The following is a 23,873-nucleotide window of genomic DNA, read 5'->3' as shown; positions in this document are numbered from 1 at the left end:
CACGACAGTTCGAGCTGATTAGAAACATACTTGATCTAATGCTAAAATGCATTACAACGCAAAAGAGATGAAACACGCTGAGTTGTACTGCGTGAGCCACCGAGGTTTAGATCTACACCGTGTGGCGTTTGAACTCGTAACTATTAACTCCAACTGAGCGCTTTACTCGGCATAGGTGGTCATTAACGGAGAAAAATCAGTCCTGACAGATTAAAGATGTCAGTGCATCTCTATGTAAGGTCGCATAGTGACATAATTGGATACTGGCGTCAGTAAAATGCAAAACGTCTAGTGTGAAAACTGAAAAAAAATGTTGGCAGCTCTATAAGAATTTACTATAAAAACCTGCCAGACAGACATGTTTCCACTTCTATTTCTCTATTTCTCTCTGTTCTATTTTTAGCAGACCACACAGTTTCTGCTTGACCTGGGTAGACTAAAACATCAACAACATGTGAAGATGAGTTAAATAAGGCCATGGTTGTTCTGCCTCTATTAACTCCGTTTGCTATTAACAATAAAATCCTAAAGGCGAACTATTAAAAAGCTTGAGTCGAGCCGTAGATGGTCTAGTAACTAATTGTGTTTTTCTGGATGTAGTAAGGTGAAAAGAAACGCATATCCATAGCTGATACCTGGAGATAAATATATATCGTGTTTGCTTTTACTGCATAGCTAGTTTGGAATAAATTTTTTCCCCGTTTAGATTTTGATTTAGAATTGCTTTGGATGCACTGTGCTCTCTAGAACATAAGGGTCTGGTTACATTAAACAGCAAACATGTCTGAATAGTAACAGAAGCTACCCTTTTAATGCTTTTATGATTAGAGAAAGTCTGAAGTGGTTACTAGTTTTAACTAACACCATGAGAACAGATGAGACACCTGGAGGATAAAAGAAGACGCCTTTATTTGTCACACATACATTTGAGCACAATGAAAGTTGGGGTCAGAGCACATGGTCAGAGATCACAACAGTCAACAGGGGGCAGCTTGGCAGAGCCAGGGCTTGAACCTTCTATTCAGTAATGAAAAACCTGTTGAGGTGTGTGAAAACTCGCCTTTATCGCTCTAGCTAGTCTCTGGTTGGATGAGCTTGATGCAGCTACATCTGATTGGCTAAGAGAAGATGATCCACTCATGAACCTCATTTTTATCAGATTTGTTTTTAAAATACTTTAGCTGTTCGGCTTAAATGCTTAACCCTGGTCCACACTTAGCTCAGCAAACTGCTTACTACTTACTATTGTCATGGATTTTTTTTTTATACATTATACACATTTCCACTGAGGGTTCAGAAACTTTTGAGAAGCTAAAATGTTGGATCGTGTTCCACAGCTCCGAGGTCCCTGGGTTTCATCATGAGCTTGGGTTTCTTTCTGAGGGCTTTTGCATGGGTTTCCTCTGGGTTCTCTGGTTTTCTTCCATCAAATCTTCTGGTCTTCTGAGGAAGCTTGTGTTTGATCAGTGACGAGGGTGAGTGATGTCGAAATACCACAACCCCGACCCCAATAGTTACTCATCTATAGAAAAGTACAAAGAAAGGTTCTTAGATGTATGGGCCAGGAAGTGGAATCAGCCTCAGTTCCTCCTACAGAAATCTGTCTTGAGTCTGTGATAAATTTGGGACGGTTCCTAATCAGATTCCTGTGGTGGAAGAACAGCTATTATTGGCTTGACTTTATATGACCCATCATCCTTTAGATGGATCACTGGTGGTCTTGGACTTGTCATAGCTCTATTAGAATAAGGAAAACACTTCAGCATGTTGATAATTCCTTAACCAAATATCTGTTTAATTAGGAAATTTTCGTAAACATCCAAGTCATGTCTTATTGTCAAATCTCCAGAAATGAACATAGCTATTCAGTGCTCAAACAAACCCCCCTGACCTATCATGTAAGTGTGTCAAGAAGCTCTACCTGAGGCCTGTCCTGACTCTTTTTTAGCCCTCGCTTGCCTTGGCCAGCTGGTTTTAGTTCTCGGTCCATCTGGTTCCATCTCCAGTGCAAGAATTTCAGGAATACGTCCTGGATCCGTGCCCACATCCGTTCACAAGTGTCTTCAATTAAAAGGCTCTGAGAAGCTGGTGGTGTGGATGTATGTGTGTGTATGCGCGTGTCCATGCGTGGGAGTACGGCCGTCTGAGTCATTCATTCACGCCGAACGTATGTTTTCAATTAGGCTCCTTTAAATGGCCATGAAGGACGTGTAGGCCAGTGTGGAGGGCAGAGGGATGAGTGGGAGTTAGTGGCAAAATGCTACTTGAAAGAGGTCCATAAATAATAATTTTAAAAATAGTGACAAAGACCCTTCTTGTGTGTGTATGGGGGGTGGGGTGGGGTGGGGTCATGTTTTTATATCCTGATGGGGACCACACATTCGCACACGCACACACACACACACACACACACAATTTATCCCTAAATGAGGAATTGATTAGGGAATGAAAAACATGGATCATTGCGCTGGAGTGATTCTACAGAATGATGCGACATCCTTCCGTGATGGAAACAGAACAACATCAAATTCTTTTTTTGGACAGAAATATTTTTATCTTCTGTGTGTGTGTGTGTGTGTGTGTGTGTTTTAAAGCATTTGGGATTGAAGCAGTCACACGTCTTAAAATCGCAGCTTTGTTCATTTATTCTCTAATGCTGTATGTGAGTAACTGAGCTGGGCTTCATATTAATCATTAATCCCTGCTCTTAAAGGTACAGTAGTCATTTTTTCTCCGTAGGACAAATAACCTGGACAATATATACGTTTTTGTACATACAAGAAATGCTTCATTACAGTCAAGAACATGTGAGTGAGAAAACCCACACTGGGAGCAAAGAGGCCTAATGGGTTAACACGTCTACCTTGTTGAGGGTTTGATACCTGACTCCGCCCTGTGTGCATGGAGATTGCATGCTCTTCCTGGGGTTTCCTCAGGGTTTTCTGGTTTCCTCCTCCAGTCCAAAGACATGTGTTACATCTCTAAATCGACCCAGTGGATCCAGGGTGTCCCCTGCCTTGCGTCGTACCTCGAGTCCCTTGGGATAGACTCCGGGCTCCTTGTGACCCTGTGTAGGATAAGTGGTACAGAAACTGGATGAATAAATGGAAAACTCATTTGGAAAAGTGCACTATAAGCTGGACAGCTTGTCTGTATTTTCATGGGCTTCTTGTCAGTCTTTTAATAGACACTCCTTAACGCTCCTTCACTCCACCTCATCTCAGTCTGCTCGGAAAGGAAAACATGGCGGATTCCGGTAAGCGCCCAGCGCAACCAGATACTTTTAATATGAGCAAAAAACCACAACATATTTCTTTACAAAAAATGCATAATGACAAGAAGTTTGGTAAAACTAGAATAAAAATTGGTAACACTTTTCCAAGATGGAGAGAGTTAATACAAGTGAAGCAGAACATGCATATCTGTATAAAGCTGAATGGCTTGATTTACATATTCAATCAACTCAATACCGGAAGCTCATTATAAAGATAAACAAGGCAGCAAGGATGCTATTAAAAAATTCTCACCAACAGCAATTTAGCTAAAAATATGCAAAATCAAGGTCAGGCTAACGGTGTGACCTACCTTGAAGAAAGGGGACAGTTTTGGGGACAGTTTGTCTGCTGATGTCATGTTTAAGGATGTCTTGACAGTCCATAGAAAGGTTAACAAACTAGCTGCCTTTGTGTGCATGACTGGCAATGGGAGGCAAGTCTTCATCTTACTGCCAGAGCTCCATGTTTGATGCTTATTTAACATTTTTGGAAAGAGCCTTCAGTCAGAAGTCAGAGGCAAAGGTGAAACTTTAACGTTATAGACGGAGGAAAGTCTTTGGGATGAAAAAATATTTGCTCTAAACCTTTTCATTTTTGTCTTCAGGAGAGTGGTGGGTGAGCAACTATTTCTAGCGGCTATAACATGAGCGATAACGGGAACTTAAAAATAACTATAAACAGATAAAAATTATGACGTTATTTATTAATCAATAAAAAAAATGTAAGCAAATTGCTGTGGATTAAGTGGAATAAAATGTGCTGTTATTGGAAAGTAATCAACATCTGGACACTAACAGTAACTCTGCTTCATGCCAGGTCGCCTCATCCAACCTTTTTTGGTTGATTATTTTTCTATATCAGCACTAAGTGGTTGTCTCCCACTGATCCCTAAGCACTGTACCGACAGACTCATATACACAAATTCATAAGAATCCACATAACCCAACAAATTTCAAACAGTACAAATTAGAGCAAGGGTGGAGGAGTAGAGGTTTTAGCTTTTCAAAAGAGTTCATTTAAAACAAATCCATCAACAACAACCTTCTGAATTTAGTTTGGGGTGAGGCTGGTTTGGTTTATTGGTGATCAGGGAGTGTCCCTGAGGTTCTCGTCTGGTTGTGAGTCCTGTGTGTTGACAGCTCTGTGGACTATCAGAGCCACATTTGCTTTTGTATAGAATGTAGTCACGCCTGCCGTCACTCCTCCCTGTCTACTAGTCTAGCCATGTTTGTAATATCATGTCTATTAAATCATCAGTGCCAGTTACACCCTTCGCATATTGTTAGACTTTGCTCAAGTCCAGTCCAGTCCTTTTTGTGGCTCTTTTCTGTCCGATTATTTGGATTTTAAACCCCGTTCACTTTGACTCTGCGTCTGGTCGACTTTTCATATACCCTTCTATACCTTTATTCTTAAATACTCTATGTTCATAAGACGTAATTGTGATCTGTTTAATTATTCGGAATAAACAGACTGTAAAACAGTTCAAGAAACTTAGGAACGTTCACCTGCTGCCTTGAGAATGTCTGCTTGAGGTTGTCAACACAATGGATTACTTTCAGTTGTAATTTGAGTTTAATATCTAAAGCCTGGAGACAATTGGAGTGAAATAATTCCAAATAACTTAATCAGGCTTTCATTTTTTAAAGTGTACTATAGTCTTTTCCATGATTATATACAATGTAATCATTTAAATTCATGTCGTTTTTCCCTTTTTCCTAAAGTTTACATGTCTGTTCTTTGTTCCCTCGCGATCTTCTTGCCATTGTTTTTCTCTCATGATGTTTCGACCATCCAGAAAGGTTTACAAGAGTATTTTTTTACTGTTATAATTTCCACATATAGTTGTCCTTTTAGTCGGTTCAGCTCATTTCAGTCTTTTTAATCAAATGATATACATTATATTGCCAAAAGTATTCGCTCACCCATCCAAATAATCAGAATCAGGTGTTCCAATCACTTCCATGGCCACAGGTGTATAAAATCAAGCACCTAGGCATGCAGACTGTTTTTACAAACATTTGTGAAAGAATGGGTCGCTCTCAGGAGCTCAGTGAATTCCAGCGTGGAACTGTGATAGGATGCCACCTGTGCAACAAATCCAGTCGTGAAATTTCCTCGCTCCTAAATATTCCACAGTCAACTGTCAGCTGTATTATAAGAACGTGGAAGTGTTTGGGAACGACAGCAACTCAGCCTGGCAGTGGTAGGCCATGTAAACTGACGGAGCGGGGTCAGCGGATGCTGAGGCGCATAGTGCGAAGAGGTCGCCAACTTTCTGCAGAGTCAATCGCTACAGACCTCCAAACTTCATGTGGCCTTCAGATTAGCTCAAGAACAGTGCGCAGAGAGCTTCATGGAATGGGTTTCCATGGCCGAGCAGCTGCATCCAAGCCATACATCACCAAGTGCAATGCAAAGCGTCGGATGCAGTGGTGTAAAGCACGCCGCCACTGGACTCTAGAGCAGTGGAGACGCGTTCTCTGGAGTGACGAATCGCGCTTCTCCATCTGGCAATCTGATGGACGAGTCTGGGTTTGGCGGTTGCCAGGAGAACGGTACTTGTCTGACTGCATTGTGCCAAGTGTAAAGTTTGGTGGAGGGGGGATTATGGTGTGGGGTTGTTTTTCAGGAGCTGGGCTTGGCCCCTTAGTTCCAGTGAAAGGAACTCTGAATGCTTCAGCATACCAAGACATTTTGGACAATTCCATGCTCCCAACTTTGTGGGAACAGTTTGGAGCTGGCCCCTTCCTCTTCCAACATGACTGTGCACCAGTGCACAAAGCAAGGTCCATAAAGACATGGATGACAGAGTCTGGTGTGGATGAACTTGACTGGCCTGCACAGAGTCCTGACCTCAACCCGATAGAACACCTTTGGGATGAATTAGAGTGGAGACTGAGAGCCAGGCCTTCTCGTCCAACATCAGTGTGTGACCTCACAAATGCGCTTCTGGAAGAATGGTGAAAAATTCCCATAAACACACTCCTAAACCTTGTGGACAGCCTTCCCAGAAGAGTTGAAGCTGTTATAGCTGCAAAGGGTGGACTGACGTCATATTGACCCCTATGGATTAGGAATGGGATGTCACTTAAGTTCATATGCGAGTCAAGGCAGGTGAGCGAATACTTTTGGCAATATAGTGTATATTTCATGACTAGTAAACTTGCTCCCAGAACAAACAGATTACATAATCGGTTGCTTATTTCTACTTATATATTCACTTTTTCACTCATTCATCAGCCAGAGAAAGAAAAAAAAACCTCTGTATTGATTTCTGCAAAAGAAAACTCACTAACGTACTGCTATCCATGGGTGGAAAATACTTATTTACTGGAGTATTTCTGAAACTGAACTTAAACTCACAAACAAATCAAATCAAGTCTCTTTATATTTAATGAATTCCGTTTGCAGCAAGTGTCTAAAGATCCAGTTCGAATCCTGATGATGCTACAGATTGGAGCCTGGAGCCAAGGAAGCCAAATGTTCTATATTTACAGTAGATAGCTCTCTCTCCTCTGAGGACATTACACTGCCTTGTGATGCAGCAGGAGCAGCAGTTTGAAAATCTTCATATGTCTACGAAGAAACAAATCTTCACCTTCCCCGGTTTCGAAGTGTTGTATGATATTGGTGGCAAGAAATTTTCGGAATAGCTCACTGGGGTATCGGATCGGTGCCATCTCTCCTGGCTACATGGAGCCACCCTTCACAGGGACTCAAATACTGGCTTATTTTCCATAGCCTGTGCTTAGCTTTGTTAACTAGGCAGAACATGGGGCTGAGCAAGCATTAGTGCGGTGGGATTGTTAATGAATTTCTGAATCATGCTGACTATTTTCAGGGGCGAAAGAAAAAACCTAGAACATTCTCTGCAGCTGAATTCTTTCCCTAGATATATTCTTTGTCATAAGCTTGAAGGATCTTAGCCTTCTTCACTGTATTTGTCATTGCTTCACCCCCCCCCCATAGATAACGTTCTGATTCAATACAGTATGTTTATGGTGTTTATCACCAATATAAGATTATTTATGATGTGGAAGCAAACCCTCGAGTGGTAGCACTGTGATTAGTTACGAATGTTGTGCGTATTGAATGAGCTCTCCTGTTGAACCCATGAGCAAGAGCCTTAATCCTCAAGCTGCTTAACTTCGATTGGTATCTGTGTCACTTGTAGGTTGCTTTGAATAAAATTATCTGTCAAATGATTACATGTAAATGTCATACTTATGAAAATAGGCACACGAATGGCAGGTGTACGTACACAGATAGAATAAATGTAAGAGGACTGAGAGAATAAAACGCTTTTTTCGTTTCAGAAAATCTGCTCTTTTTCAAGTCTCGGGTCAAAAAGCGGTCCAGGCACAAAACATGTTCATGTTTTCATTATTGTTGAATCTGAAAAATCTGACCCGAACAGATGAAGCGGGTTAACGCAGTCAGACATTCGTCTGTGTCTTGTTCCATTCAAGAAACTGTCAGCATTCTCAGACACCTTTCCACATTCTGGGACAACTAGCAGACCAAATACGAACCACTTGCAATGTTATGCATTCACGCGGTCCAGCATCTCCCATGTCAGCCCGGTTGCTCTCCACTTCTGGAGCGAGCGAACACAGATGGAGTTTTGCCTAGGCATGGAAAAAAAAAATGGAGTGCCTAAACATGGTAATGAAAGCATGATGGGGCAGTGCAGAGCCGTGAGTGAGAAAGCCTCCGGGATAGGAAGATGTGCTGCAGTGTGCGTGCTGGAGGCTGGACCAGAGCCCACGTTGCTCCACGAACAAGAGCTCAGCTGGGCCAACAGAACACGTACCATCGTTCCTCCTCCTCCTCCTGCTCTATATGAGCCACAGCTTGGGGGAGCAGTCAAACGTTTTTACCCCGGACAAGCCAAGAACCATGGAGGAGCATAAATCTCCTCCGAAAAAAGGACGTCTCACGAAGAAGGTGGCATGCCAGGAGAAAATAAAGGCTAAAGGAGATGATGCATGAAGAGCGCTCGAACCCTCCAGGTGTTGCTCTTTTAAAAAAGATAAAGTTCTGATGTAAAACCTTTGTGCTCACTCGCACGTCGCTGTGTATTCAAGCCGTGCGTCATAACGTGCAATTCAGACTCATTTCCTTTCTTTCTTTCTTTCTTTCTTTCGTTCTTCCTTTTTTTTTTTACTTTTAGAGTTTCCGCTATAATTGCCTGCACACAATGCCGAATGTTCTGCAGCACTGCACTTCTCAGAGGATCTGAATATCTAAACCTAATACTTCAGGCTGAAGCGATGATATCAGAAGCATTACCCTATATCCTTATCATCCGTACACAATGCATTAACGTAAGCAGCCGGGCTATAAAGCCATAAAATACATAAAACACTCAAGATAAAAATTTTGAAAATAAACACCGATGACAAAGAAGGCTTTCGTATTATATTAGTCGGGTTTCTATCCACCCGAGTAACAGGATATATGAAACCACCTTCCCACTCGGTTCCACACAGCTGGATATTTAAGGATTATTAAGAACATTATTGAGGTAATTATTGACATAAAGTTTATTAAGAAAACTAAAAAATTCAGGGATTATAAAAATGCAGACTGAAGAAGGAGTTGTGTTTTTCCCCCTTTCTTTGGTATCAAATGTAATAGTCTGTAACTAAATATAACTAGTGAGAGACAATTAAAAATAAATAAAAAATAAAATAAATAAACAAAGCACTGAAATGAACATTTAATAGGTGTCTAATATTTCATATTTAATATTTTATATTTAATATTTCTAATATATTGCCAATTTATGTATATTTCTGCAAGAATAGTCCAAGTACAAATAAATAAATAAATAAATAAATAAATAAATAAATAAATAAATAAAATTAGCATTTAATAGGTGTCTATTATATTGCCAGTACATTTCAGGGAGAATAGTCCTAGTAGTAATTATTAATTTATTGTTAAAATAGTAATAATTAGTAACAATAGTTGTTCTTAAAATAAAATATGATGAAATAATAATAAAATAAAAAAATCTATAACAATATGATAATAAAATACAAATAGTAATATTAGTAATAATAATAATTAACTGCAAATTTGGACAAATTTAACAATATTGTTTCCACCTTTATTATTGACCAGTTAAATAAAATAGCACTTGATCCAGCATGTCCTATTATTTTTCATTTTTTAAATAATGCCAAAAGATATCAAGGTCTTAAAATCATAATAATTAAGCAATTTTTATGCTTTTAATTCTCTCACAGCTCACTTTAAGCTAATTCATAATTGTAGCATTTAATGAAACCATCATAGTCTCTGACAAAGATGCCCTTTTCCTATTTGTTTATTTTAATGGTACGATACTAATAATAGATTAATAATGTCTTTTAATAATGTTTATTAAGTGCTTAATAATTTTTTTTTATATTTTTGCAGGCCAGAAAACAGATTTTCATTGTGAAGTCTGTATTTAGGTCTGAAGTCTGTATTTACGTCTACAGTCTGTATTTATGTCTGGAGCCTGAAGCCTGTATATTTAGGTCTGATTGCTGATGTCCACAAATTCGGTGCTCAGTCCTCAGCTGAATATGTGTTCCGCTTGGCATGTTATATCCCCGGGATCTTGAGGACGAATGGAAACACGTGTCTTTCACATGTTTTGTTTTGTTTGTTTTTAATATGCTGACGATTGAACAGTCACACAGCTGTAAATTGCGTGAGGGAAGGTAAAAGAAGAGCCGTGACCAGGCGTATGCCTTACGGTTGATCAAACAGAAATCACATACTTTCTTAAAATGCAGATATGACATTTATGTAATAGATTTTTCATGGTAAAGACAAAAAGAGGGGTCTAAATTCAGACTGGCAGGTTTGTAAAGCATGGAAAGATCACGGTGGTCACATTTGACTTGTTTGTGTGGAAACTTCCAGTGGCTCATGAGTGCAAAAAGCATTAACAAACCAAAATGAACGCTTATGCATTCATGCGATGTTATTTTAGACATGAGCATTTGCACAGGCATTAATAAGAATATGGGAATACTGTAAACTCTGCTACAGCAAGCCAGGCTTCTCAGAAGAAAGAATTACTCCTCACTATTGTGATCAAAATAACTTCACACATTCTGTTTACTGTAGAGAATAGATTGAAAAAGTCGAGCTATATATCTTTGAGATTGTCAGATATAAATGCAGCAAACATGATATTCTTTCTCTGTTTTAGTTCACCTCGAGGTTTTGAATTTGCTGCTGTATTTATTTTATTTTATTTTGTTGGGTTTTTAAGTCTGCTTTTGTTCTGTTTTTGAAATTGCTGTGGTGAATTTTGATTTTGTTGTTGCATTTTTTTTATTTGCTGTTTTTTGGTTTTGTTCTGTTTTTGAATTTATTGTTGTGTGTGTTTTTTTTGTTTTGTTCTATTTTTCAATTTGATGTGTTATTGAATTATGGTTTTTTGTTTTGTTTTGTTTTATTGGTGGGTTTTTTTTTTTTTGCTTTTTTTTTGTTTGTTTTTTAGTGTTTTGAATTAGCTGTTATGTTTGTTTTGTTTTTTGTTTTTCTTTTCATGAATTTTGTGGGATTTTTTTGTTTCCTTGGTGTGTTTTTTCATTTGATTTTGTGTTTTTTGTTGTTTTTTTTAATTTGCTGGGTTTTTTTTGTTTTGTTGGTGTGTTTTTTTTTTTTTTTTTTTTTTTTTTTTTTTTTTAATTTCCTAGGTTTTTTTGTTTTGTTGGTGTGTTTTTTAAATTGATTTTGTGTTTTTTTGTTTGTTTTTTTAATTTTCTGTTTTTTTTGTTTTGTTTTGTTGGTGTGTTTTTTTTATTTTATTTTGTGTTTTTTTGTTTGTTTGAATTTGCTGTTTTATTTTTTGCCTATGATCTGTTTATGAATTTGCTGTTGTTTTTTGTTTTGTTTTGTTTTGATGCTGAGTTTTTGAATTTGTTTTTTTGTTTTGTTGTGTTTTTTTAAGTTCCTGTCAGCTCTATAAATTTGCTGGGTTTTTTTCTGCTGATTAGCCAGTATAGAAACCTCCACAAGCACATATCCTTAAAATACAGTTAGGAAACGGTTAAAAGCACAGCCTCCTTGATAGAACTCCTTTCTGTAAATGAAGTCTAGCTTATAATCCTGCACATCCTGAGCAATGTGACAGCAGTGTAAAGTAGTCCTGTTGCTACGGCAGGACATGAAGATTTGAAGCGATCCATTTCTGCATGTTAAACTTATAAGCTTAGGCCAGGCTGATGATGTGCTTTTAAAGGTATAACACTCTTTTAATACATGGACTTCTCTAAAACTTCAAACCTCTGCATGCTCTTTATTTCAGTCTATAGCTTCCCATGATGCAATGCACCACAGCGCTGACAGTGTCTCAACTGTGTCAACATTCATTTTATATCACCAGCATTGGATATTTATATAGCAAAGTCCAGCGAATCTCTAGCTGCAGTGATTCTGAACACCGGCTACCTTAAAAGAGTCTTTTCAGACAGTGTCCTTGATCCTCTGCTGCCTGAAGCTTCGTTCCACACAAAAGAAAAGCCTCTGAAGATTCTAGGAATTGATAATTATAGTGCTTAAAAAAAAAAACATTGTGGAAGGTTATCTTATCAATGGCCACTTGCACTCTGTGGCACTAACCCAAGGTTGTGGATATCATGAAGCTTTCATTTACACATCTATCTATCTATCTATCTATCTATCTATCTATCTATCTATCTATCTATCTATCTATCTATCTATCTATCTATCTATCTATCTATCTATCTATCTATCTATCTGTCTGTCTGTCTGTCTGTCTGTCTATCTATCTATGCTCTGATTGGAGGTTTGGAGGATTGGGAACAAGTTGCTCAATCTGACAATTTCAAAAAATTCAAGTTTAATATAAACATTGAATGTATGGAATTTAATGTAAGAATTAAACCAAGAAACTTGTAAATCAGATCTTATCATTTTTTGGTACAGATGTTCAAGGCATTGCTCTGGTCTCTTGGGTGCTGTTGGATTTGTTCTATAAAGGAAAAAAATTCATAGATACTGAACAAATAATTCTGTTTTTTCCCCATCAACAAGATTTTAGATCTAAGTCCTCTAGGTTGTGTTTCTGCATATCGGTTTTCTTATAGTTCCTTAAGGCTTCAGTAAAGTGTCCTGTATTAAAACATTTACACATGGTCTGGCTGGATGTCTCAGCCCGAAGACAGACAGTGGGTCAGCAGTTCACATAAAACCCTAGACTGTCCAATTTGCTTGTTTCCTGAGGCATTTGTGTTATTCTGTTTGCTTCCTGAGCTTATATTGTGCTGATATGTCTTCGTCAGTTCCCCGATTTAGACTTAGGAAGGAATGTTGTTGCGTATGAAAATATTTCCAGTATTTCAGAGGGTTCAGAGTTCTTACAGATGAATAATAAGCCGAATATTTCGCATAGTGGAACGATTGGGCTGGAGTTTGTTCTGAGCAAATATAATAAATTTTTTTACTTGTGTTACGGGAAATAAAATTAAAATTTAATGGGTACTAGATTTGAGAAATCTAACTAACAGTGAGGAAAAAATTAAAAAGCCAGAGTAGATACGTAGACATCAGGTAAAAGTAACTGCCATTTGTGTTTTATCTAAAGTATTATCATTAAAGACGGAATAAACTAAAAAAAATTCCAACAGAACAACGTAAAACCTTTCATATGTAAAATCAAGCCTGCCTTTAAACCTCGTTTTCTGTGTAGGATTTAATCATTTGAGTATTATTGAGTGGCTGCCAATAGACTCTTCTATGTATCCATGATTTTCTTGTATTATTTCTTTTCTTTTCATGTAATCAGCATGTATAAATAGCACAGCACATCTGATTGCTTTGCGTTATTAATAAACCTCATGAAGCTCATGAAATTGTAATATTTATATGAATATACTGGATAAAATATCCGACTATTTTTCATGCTGTTAAATCTCAATTTTGATTTGTTAATTGTGTTGTTCTGGGTCATTAAACTCTTCCACAGATAAAACTTGACCATGGTTTGAAGGATAAGCTGACTGTGCACTTCACGGATACTTCACATGATGTTCATTTCAGCCTGAAATTTTAGCTAGAAATCATTCGGCCCACCATATTTGCCCCAGTCTCCCAGTTTTTTTCCCCAAAATCTAACCTTCTAAACACATTTAAATGTGTCTAATGCACTAAAGGATATGTAGTAATGGATGCTTCAATGACCAACAAGCTATTTACACCTTCCAATTATAGCGAAGCGAGTCCAGCTCCGGACCTGTGGACCACAGAGAGCGAACAGAGGAAGTATAGAGGGTTACTGCACATTTTCCATCAATCCATCAGAGCTTCAGCTATATCTGGTGAAAAGCAAAGCACACATGCAGGTCCGTTCTGCCGTGCCAGTGCTTTGTTTAGCCCGGATATTAGACGAGAGAGATAAGAGGGAAACATATGAGTGATTCAGGTGAACTCAAACGATGCTGAAAGAGTGCTTTCCCAGTTCATTTCTCATTTTAAAGAGACATAGATTAGTTACAGAAATGTTATCGGGATGTTTTCCAAAAAAAACCAAACTTTCTGCCAAACTCTGGATTTCTAAATCTTAAAGGGTTTTTTTTTTACAAACTACTGTTACTTTATAGCTCGACAAATTTAAAAGAGAGAGCACATTTAAAGAGATAGTTAGGAACGATTCCAAGAAAATATGTGTAGTTGTGATGGCAGGCCATGCCAGGTTCAGATTCAGGGAAATTCTTTCAGTTTGATTTGATTCTGATCAGCTAAATTCAGCTTTATTTTTATAGCGTAGAATTGAACAATTGTTAAATCTGGACCTTTATGAACAACCCATTAAAATGGGAGGAGCTAAGGGTCACCCTAGTATTATTTTGCACTGTGATGTATGATGAGTAACAGATATCTTTCCACAGGCCAGTTTGTACATGTTCATTCCATCATTGTACAATGGAGAGGATTGTCAATGAGTGTACCGTCCCATGGGAAGAAGCAGGTTTAGCTAGCTATCACAGTATTTAGGAATGTGGTAGCTTAGTGGTTAAGGTGTTGGTCCACCAAGTTGCCACTGTTGGACCCCCAGTGCAAGATCCTTAAACTCAATTGCTTGGTTGCGTAAAATGAGATAAGTCGCTCTGCATAAGAGCATCTGCCAAATGCCAGAAGTTAGTATCTAGCTATCACTCACAGCAACAAAAAAGCTGGTTTACAAACATCTGTCAGACATTTTTTGTAGCTTGATGAGGATCATAAACAAATAGAGGGCACTATCAGTTTGTAGATTAGTATTAGTATTCTGCCCCACCTTAGACTGCCACCTCAATAAAGTCATTGGTTATTGCACCAAGGGTACCACCAAGATATGTTATCCCAAGGATTCCTCTTTGAGATGACATTCTTGACAAGAGGAACCAGACTCTCTAAATCTTTATGAACTCATTGCAGCATAGATTAAAGACAACAGAACTGATCATATTAAAACGGGACCGTTTCTTAATAGTTAATGGCTCCTGCACCGGGCAATATATCTTCAGTGGTTGAGGTCAGTGCTTCCTTCCAAAAATAAAGAAAGAAATGCAGCTAAACTCAAACAGGAACAGGGAGAACCTTGTTTCTGACATTTCATGCAACCTCTGCTCCACTAGTCCACAGTCTACGTGAGTAGATACCACCCCTGGCAAATGCTTTTCATTAAGCTTGACGTTTGTTGCTGGCCCCTCCATAACTTTCACGTGTTTTCTATTCTGATATTTGCCGAACGCACGTCCGCTGCTTTGTTTTTGCCAAACCTTCGCATGCGTCGAGATGGCCCATGGCTTCGCCTGCTTTGTCACTGAGCATTTGATTGATTGATTCTGGAGGCGCACAAGCGGACAAGAGCGGATTATAGCGGAGCGTGAGAGGCTGGAAGCGTGTGTGTGAGTGCTGACTTCAGGAGACTGTAATGGAAACTGCCCATGGATTCAGCCCACCTCCCTGTACAAAGCAAAGGTCCGGCTGTCTCAGTCACAGCCTCAAACGTTCTGACATGTTTTTTTTATTTTTCACAGTTGGCATTTGTCGAGTGGAAAGAGGAAAACATATCAAAATTACAAAACCTCTGTGCAGTTGTGCACCATCCACTTTATTAGGAACACCTGTACACCAGCACGTTTTTGCCGTGTTTTAATCAGCCAGTCATGTGGAATCGGTGCAGTGCATAAAATCATGCATAAACAGCTCAAGAGCTTCATTTAACGTTCACATCAAACATCAGAATGGAAAAGTGTGATCTCCGTGACTTTAACCATGGCGTGTTTGTTTGTCCCAGATGGGCTGGTTTAAGTATTTGTGTAACTGTTGATGCCTTGGGAATTTCACACAATCTCTAGAGTTTAGTCAGAATGGTAGAAAAAAGCAGAGCAGAGGCTTTGCAGGCTGAAACACCATGTTGATGAGAGAGATCAGACGAGAATGACCAGACTGAGCTGGTCTGGGCTGACAGGAAGTCTAGAGTAACTCAAATAAGCACAGCTACGGAGAGCATCAGGATGAACAACATATCAAACCTTGAAGGGGAAAAACAGAAAACCACATCAGGTTCCACTCCTATCAGCCAAGAACAGGAATCTGAGGAAGTCATGGGAACAGGCACACCCAAACTGAACTTGTTTCAAACTGGTAAAAAGGGGGGGGGGATTTTTGTCCAGTTTGGGTGAGTCTGTGCCCATGATAGCCTCAGATTCTTGTTCTTAAGTAGCAATAGAGGATCTTCTCTTGTAGCTCATGTAGCTGATCCACCTCAATGTTCAATGCTTGCTACATGTTGAGATGCTTTTCAGCTCACCATGGTTGTAAAGAGTGATTATTTGTGTTAGTTTGTCCTTCCTGACAGCTTGAACCAATAATCTGTCCATTTTTCCAACTCTAGAGATTGTTGTGTCTGGAAACAACCAAATTGACCATGTCATGGATAAACTCCCATAGATCACAATTATTCTCCATTCCTATGTCTGATATGAAGCTGCATTCACAGGACTGGCTGATTGGTGCTCCTTCTAGTCTCTTACACACCTTTTTTCTCTTTAACCAGCATGTCATCTCCATAATTTTACTCAGTCATAATCGAATATGCAAGGCTCAGAACAAGCTGGTACTCGACAGCATGACATACATTGACAGTTTCAGCTAGGAGAAGCTAACAGGAATCATTTGTCTATCCATAAATGGACTTAAATAATGAACCTACCTGATTTCATAATATACCGTTATGTATGTCCTAAACATAGGTAACAGATCGATCGATTAAAAGAAGGAAACCTATTTTTTACTCAAGTGTTTACTATAAAAACAGGTTTCTGAAGTTTTCTTTTTGCTTTTTGGGTCTCAACATGCAGCAAAAAGTAGAGAAAATATTTGGTTTGTCATGCAGTGGCTTAAAAACTACATGTTCTTGCATTTCTTTTGCAACCCTCTGTGTTTTCTGCGAGAGAGAGAGAGAGAGAGAGAGATCTTTCTGTGGAGTCTGTGGGACACACATTAATTGTCCGTCATAAACCTCAGGTGTTTTTTTTTTTTATTTTATTTTCGGATGGGGGGTGTGCTGTTCCCATCAGCCTTGATCATGGATGTGTGGAGCTTTGATCCACTGCCACAGCTGTAAATAGATTCATTCTAAGGGCCCACACCTGCTGCCTTCTTCTTTGTCTGCGTCTCCCTTCTGGAGATGTTTTCTGTGTGGTGTCTCTGTGTGTGTGTGTGGTTGAGAGCTTCGTCTGGGAGTGTGTTCCCACATGAAGATGGATGATTGTCCCACTGCCTGACCTCCTCTCCAATGTAGAAAAAAAAACCTGCAGATGTTTGGGTCGCAGATACTGACACGCAAGCCTGACGTAGCCTCCGAGTCGATAACCAGCTGAGAGGTTTTGTTTCGTAAGTCCACAGAGCGGTGTAGGTCTCTAATTGCCTCTTAGAGAAGCACTTTGATCCCAGGATCATACGTGTCCAGAGTGGCGGTGAAGAAGGGACAGAATCAGCTCCCTGCTTGGAAAGCTGGCAGATTCGAAGTCATTAGGTTTTAAAGAGGCTTTTGATGGAACATGAAAGCGTGATTCTGCCAGTCATCGTTCTCCAACACACGCAGAGGGTCTGCAAGTCACGAAGAAATCTTGTATTAAATACATGTGTAGAAACTACAGGACTATAATACTGGTCATGCTTATGAGTACACAAATGAAACCTTGTTCACCAGAACTGACTGAAGTCAGCCTCCATGCTCGCTTGTTTGGGAAGGGTCTGGAGTGCCATGACCACAATCTTCCCCTTATGTGTGTCATCAGATTGAATTCTACAACCACGAGCTTGTGGATCAGATGCAGGTCCTGTACCAGCTAACCTTCACTTTGGTTTGAAATCACATTATTGTTTTACTCTCATCTTTACACAACTGAGGTTGAGGATATTTCTCAAGGGCGAGGTGGAATTCGAGCTCTCAACCTTCCAAGCAGTTGGACTACCACATGCCCACAATGTTTGACATTTATTCCACTTTGGGTTTGAAATGGCACACAAAGTCAGGGTGGCTTGGTGGCTGACATGTTTCCCCATAGCATGTTAGCCTCACACCTCTCCAGGGTTGGGGATGTTCAATTCTTCCACCTTCACCATGTGTGTGGAGTTTTCAGGTTTTCTCCATGCCTTGGGGGTTTTTCTCTGGTTTCCTTCGCTCTTCCAAAAACATGCATTGTAGTCTGATTGGCATCTCTATAGTGTGTGTGTGTGTGTGATTGAGCCCTGTAATAGACTGGCATCCTGTCCAAGGTGTACCCTGCCATCTACCCTGAGATAGTTTACAGGTTCTCTGTGACACAGTATGATAATCAGTGTAGAGGATGGATAGATAACACAAGGTTATGGTTTACCTAACTAACATATATTTAATAATTAATGATTAATGTCATGATCCAAAGAAAGGCACTTCCCATACCTCACACCCAATTTCTTCAAAAGTTTTTACTCAATTCCCTCCAGCTCTCCCAGATCATATGATATCTCCTAACTAGTTAGAGTGAAAGCTAATCCAAAGCTGTCTCCAAGACATGTGAATTCAGCCATGAAACTGCTCATGCTGTATCACTGGGCAGAGAAACACACTCTGCCCTCTTCCACATACATGACACCCACAACTGGCTTGACAGCAGAAACACAGTTTACCAACTCACTCACCCAGGCAGCAAGGCCTGTTTTATGACCAAGGTCTCATGGACCCATGACATCATTGGGAGTCATTTTTCCTGATATTTATTATAGATTCAGATTTCAAGAACATAATCGAATGTAATATGCCCCCCCCAGACCCCGTCTATGAGCCTATTTTCTCTTAATCCAGAGTGCATTTTTTTCCCGATTCGTTACCATTTATATTGTTGCATGTATATATATCGAGTTTGTGTTTTGAACTTTATTAAACCCCATGTAATCGTGTTCTTAGCGCAAGTATAAAAGATTCATACAAGCATTCATAACAATTACACGGCAATTTCCAAATGTAAACACCGGATCCGCTCCGTTCACTCCATGCTGGTATTTGTTAGTGAAATTGTTTGCATTCCTGCTCGCAGTGACTAATAGGAAAAATAGGCTCTGGATATTGGAAGGAATGCGTTAATGACTTTGATCTGTGTCCCCACTGAACTTTCAGAGACTAATCAGAAAGCCGAATGCTGATAAGCACACACACACACAGACGATTTGACTCATAGGTGAGCTGGTGAATGATATACATTCATCATTGTAATAACTGGGTGATTAGAATATAAGTGAGCTGTTGAAAGAGGAAGAGAATGAAGAGTGATGAAATGATACCGAGCCGTGTACAGTAATTTCCCCCTGCTTACACGTCGATGAGTCTCACTCACTGTACATTGTGTTTGTTTTTCGGTTTCCTGGGCCAAGTGTTTGCTTTAGGTGAGTGTATAACCGGTCAGTTTAACAGAAAGCGACAAATCTGCGATGAGTCAGGTCAAGGCCCGGCGCAGGTGCAGTGGATCTTCCTACATCAGGCTCATGACTCAGTATAACATTATAGAAACGTCTTAATCGACCGAATTCTGAGCTCTGATTGGTCAGTAGGAGTTGATTAGTTCTCTATGGCAGCGTCTCTGACAGTAGCGCTGACCGTAATTCATCCATTTATGCGTTATTGTTTCCATAGTAACCAGTCACTCACAGGGACTTGTACGGCAGATGCTACAAATAATCTAAGACTAATGACAAATGGATTTATCTAAGGAGTCTCATGAGAGAAGAGGGAGAGAGAGATTGTGTGTGTGTGTGTGAGAGAGAGAGAGAGAGAGAGAGAGTGTGGTTATCAAATAATAACTGAGCTGTTAACTGATAATATGAACTAATTTGCTTCATGGGTGCTACACAACATCAAATGTAACTATAAATGGATAAAAATACACTGATAAAAAAATAAAAACTGAAATCTTTGGTAAGTTGGTGAAGCATAAAAGTGATGCTGTTAAAAATAAATAATCCCATTACCATCGTCACACCATAACAACACAGCTGTGATTATTTTCTAGACAAGAATCTGTTTATCTGTACTTTTTTACTTTTTAATGTTCGAGGTGGTCGAAAGTTTTTTTTTTTGGTTTTTTTTTTGGCAAATTAAGAACATATTTCTTTCCTTCTGGGCACAGGACGCTATAAATAGACCACAGCTCTGAAAACGAGACAAAAAAGAGGAATGAAGTCTGCTTAACAGCCCGAATAACCTCAAATAAGTCCTTGAACTAAATGAAGACAGTTTTATTCTGTCCACATCTGAGTCTACTTTCAAATCAGCCTTCTAGTTATCCTATATCTCCATCCTCATTGTGCAGCGCTTTATGTAATCAGAAGCCTGGATAATGAAACCAGCACCTATGCAGAGATGCTGAGTATTTCTTTTTTATGTGGAAAAGGCGAGGTGAAGGAGAAGAAGCAGATTTCTGAGCCTGAGATGGCTTGTTTGTGTGTGTGTGTGTGTGTGTGTGTGTGTGTGTGTGTGTGTGTGTGTGTGTGTGTGGTGTGGGTGATTTTCCATGGTGAACATTATTAGCTTGTAAACACCAGTGTGTCTAGGCCTAGTGAAGTTATGAGGACAATCTAAGCAGTCTAGGTGGAGAGAGGAATGTGACTGAAACGCAATTACATAAGGTCGATGAACATTTTCTGAAACAGCACCATTTTACGGACGCATGGCTTTAACGTGTCGAATAGCCTGACTGCAGTACAAATAGTAGTCGTTAGTATCTTTGCTCAAGCCTGAGTCAGTGAGTCGATAGCTTTAGCAAGAACAGAATTTATGTTATAACTATAGAAGGAATTTCCTGGTTACACGACTCCACTTTATGACCATATAGTACACAGAAAGGAAATGATTTACAATGACACTCTCCCAGACGAGGATGAGGAACTTTTGACTCTAGTTCCTCTCATGGTTTCTTCCTCATATCGTCTCAGAGAGTTTTTTTTTTTTTTCTCTCCTCATGATGATGATTTACATCCTGTATTTAGGTAGTATTTATTCCTGGAAAGCTGCTTTCCACTGTTTAGAGCAATAAACAAATTGAATAGTGATCGTTTGAGGAGGAAATGTAGCATCATGTCAGTAGCTGGATTATGGAATGATGCATTATATCATCAGGTTGTGAACCTTTTTTTGTATCAGAGGAGCAGGAAGTAAAACAATCAGCTCTAAACGAACAGATTTAGTGGGGGTGTCACTGTTACAATATACTGATGAATCTACAAGCTGGGCTAGAAAGGAATCAGCCTCAGCCTCAGCCTGGCTTCTTCTCCATCGTTCTTGGTAGTCATCTGCTTCGAGACTTTTTTACAGCAGATCTCAGACGATATGCACAACAGGAAAAAAAAGCAACTCTGGATATTAAAAGGTAACTCTCTTTACTCCAAAATCTATCCTTCTAAAGTCTGTGAGTTCACCGAGTTCACAGGGAAATGTTGTACTTAACTGTACCACTGTATCACCGCACCCTCCTTCGCAGTATTATAACATCCATAGCAACACGTTTACACGCCTGCACTTCACGCCGTAGCGTGTTTTCTCCTGTAGTTCTGTGTTTTTATGCAGCACCAGGGTTCCTATGGGTTTTTTTTTTTTATTTAACTGTGTACTGCACCAGCTGTATATTTTTTATTATTCTTAACCATACTGTATATCGACAGACGTGCAACTTAATTTAATATAATACTAGATACACATAAAGAGCTAATGTTACCGACACACACACAGAGAGAGAGAGATAGAGAGAGAGAGAGAGAGAGAGAGAGAGAGAAGGAAAAGAGAGGCGGCAGCTGTTTCAAATGTTTTGACTGCGGGTTGACGGATTTGTACGAGGCTGTCTTTAGTCAGGTAATTAAATGAGAGCAGCGTGTTCTAGCATCTTCTTTCACACATCCTCTCCGAGCAATCAATCTTTCTCCAAACGGAGGAACGCAACGTGCACGCCACACACGTCTGCTAGTTTAAAGGCTAAATATCTGTAATGTTTTTTTTTTTTTTTAACTGGAATCGTATCCCGAGGTCCATCGGGGTCAAGACGTCCGTCCCGTCGCAAACGTAGGCCTCGTAAAAAACGTAAAGCGAGGGGCAGCCCGCTCTGCGCGCTAAGCAGGTAGACGCGGCGCTGTACTGTAGGTGAAACGCGATGCAGTTGTGTTTAGTCTCGCTCGACCACGAGGATTGTCGCCGGGGAAGTTTTTCCATCTCGCGTCTCATGTGGTCACATCTGCTTAAACAAACTCCGACAAACAAGCCAAACCTAGCAGGTTGCTCAAGAATGTTCGGCGTAACAACTGACAAACAAACGTGTCCAGAGAGTAAAGGGAAATTTCCGAAAAACACCCCTTCTCCCCCACCACGCCAACGCCATCGATCACAAACAGGTGTCTCGGGACAGCGGATGCCAGGACCGGTCGGCGTTATATACATCACTGACGATGACATGAGGACAGATTTGTACAGATGGATTGCTGTGGGGGTTTTTTTTTTAACCGGTGTTGATATGAGAAGCAGTTCACTCATCAGCGCCATGTACTCAACCCGGCAGCCTTAAAAAAAAAAAAGAATTCGCCAGACAGATGTGTTTGCGTAAAATAAAAAAAAACCCAAAAAAACAGGCACCGTTGGGTTTTTTTTTTAATACGATTCGTTATTAATTGAGCTGTGGTAGGGCTGGAAGAGTTGTAGGCGCTTTGCCACAGGTGTCCCAGCTGTTTGAACTGGAATAACTCCAGGAATTTAGTTCCTTTGGCATAACAAGCTGCATGTTTCTACCGAGGAGCCAGTGTTGCTGTTCTGGACATGTCTGGTTTGCGTCCAGCAGCAGAGCTCTTATTCAAGCCGAGTTTTATTTCTGCTTGTTGATATTCTCCTGCGCGGAGCGTTTGCACAAATAATTACTTTACAACGTTGTTTGTAGCACTTCTGGGTGTCTATTTACTTTCTGCATATTTTTTTTTTTTTTTTTTGCTAGCACTTTCCCAACACATTCTTGAGCAACAATAAAAAAAAAGCATGTTCCAGTGGTGTCTGTTGTAATAAACGTGTTATTACTTAGGTAAAAATTGAGATTGTAGTTTAATAATCGAGGCATGAGCTCATCGTACGAGTTTCATTTTGTGCTTACGACGCCGTTTCGACTTGTCAGTATCTGAATCTGTTATTAATTTCTTGTTCCCAAACACGCCACACAAGTTCCCATGCTACTTAACAAGGTGTTCCTCCAAACCGCACTCTTATTATTATACGTTTTTGGCTCAGCTATAACCATAACCATGAAACAGAATCCTTGATGATTAGAGGATTCTCCTTCTAATCGCTTACCTGGATTTACAGCAAGGTCGATAGATTTCGGAAATAGAATAGTCGTTAGGAATTGAAAGAGGATCACGTCGCTGAATGTCTGCTCTTGTAGCCGTAGGCGTCGTTTATGCCGTGTAAAAACGAGTTCGTGTTTGTTGCTTGAGGTAGGAATATGTGGAAAAAGTCAATACGGAGCTCAGGAACAGAATGTGCTGTACGAGGCTGCGATTAAAACCAAGTGAAACTTCATTCGTGGATCAAAAATGAGAGCCGCACACAGAACTGATGTTAAGGCAGAGTAGCAGAGCTCAGATAATGTTACTGCTGTTTACCTGATACTAGTGGTCATCATCTTATCATCATCATCATCATCATATGTTTTCACCGATCAGGCATAACATTATGACAACCTGCCTAATATTATGTTGGTCACACTTTTGCTGCCAAAACGGCCCAGACCAGGCCACCTTCTTCCATTGCCATTCCACGGTCCATTAGTTTTTAACTAATTTCAAATGAATCCAGAAAGATCTTGTTTAAATCAGAGTTAAAGCTAAAAGCTGAGAGTGTAATTGCAGAATCATTTATGTAGTATTACTCTATATTTTTATGTATAAAGAGACAGAAAGGTGGACATTATTGATGACAAAAAGACAAATTGCAGATCATGCAAATCAGAAATCTCCAATTCTTTGGTTAGTTTTAGTTCTTTTCGAGAAAGGTTGCTTTTTGCTGAA

At 39.6% G+C, this 23,873-nt stretch overlaps 1 long non-coding RNA gene across 1 annotated transcript; it reads right to left on the bottom strand.

Moving 5' to 3' along the window:
• Window positions 1-910: 910 nt before the first annotated feature.
• Window positions 911-23,410, bottom strand: LOC131352716 (uncharacterized). Its single transcript, XR_009204549.1, has 3 exons — window positions 23,158-23,410; window positions 1,922-3,067; window positions 911-1,522 (listed from the first exon to the last, which is right to left on the bottom strand). It is a non-coding gene; the product is annotated as an uncharacterized LOC131352716 (long non-coding RNA).
• Between the last annotated feature and the right edge of the window lie 463 nt (window positions 23,411-23,873).

The sequence above is a fragment of the Hemibagrus wyckioides genome, linkage group LG05, assembly GCF_019097595.1.
Source record: "Hemibagrus wyckioides isolate EC202008001 linkage group LG05, SWU_Hwy_1.0, whole genome shotgun sequence".
Lineage (NCBI taxonomy): Eukaryota > Metazoa > Chordata > Actinopteri > Siluriformes > Bagridae > Hemibagrus > Hemibagrus wyckioides.
This window is presented reverse-complemented; position numbering and strand designations above follow the sequence as displayed.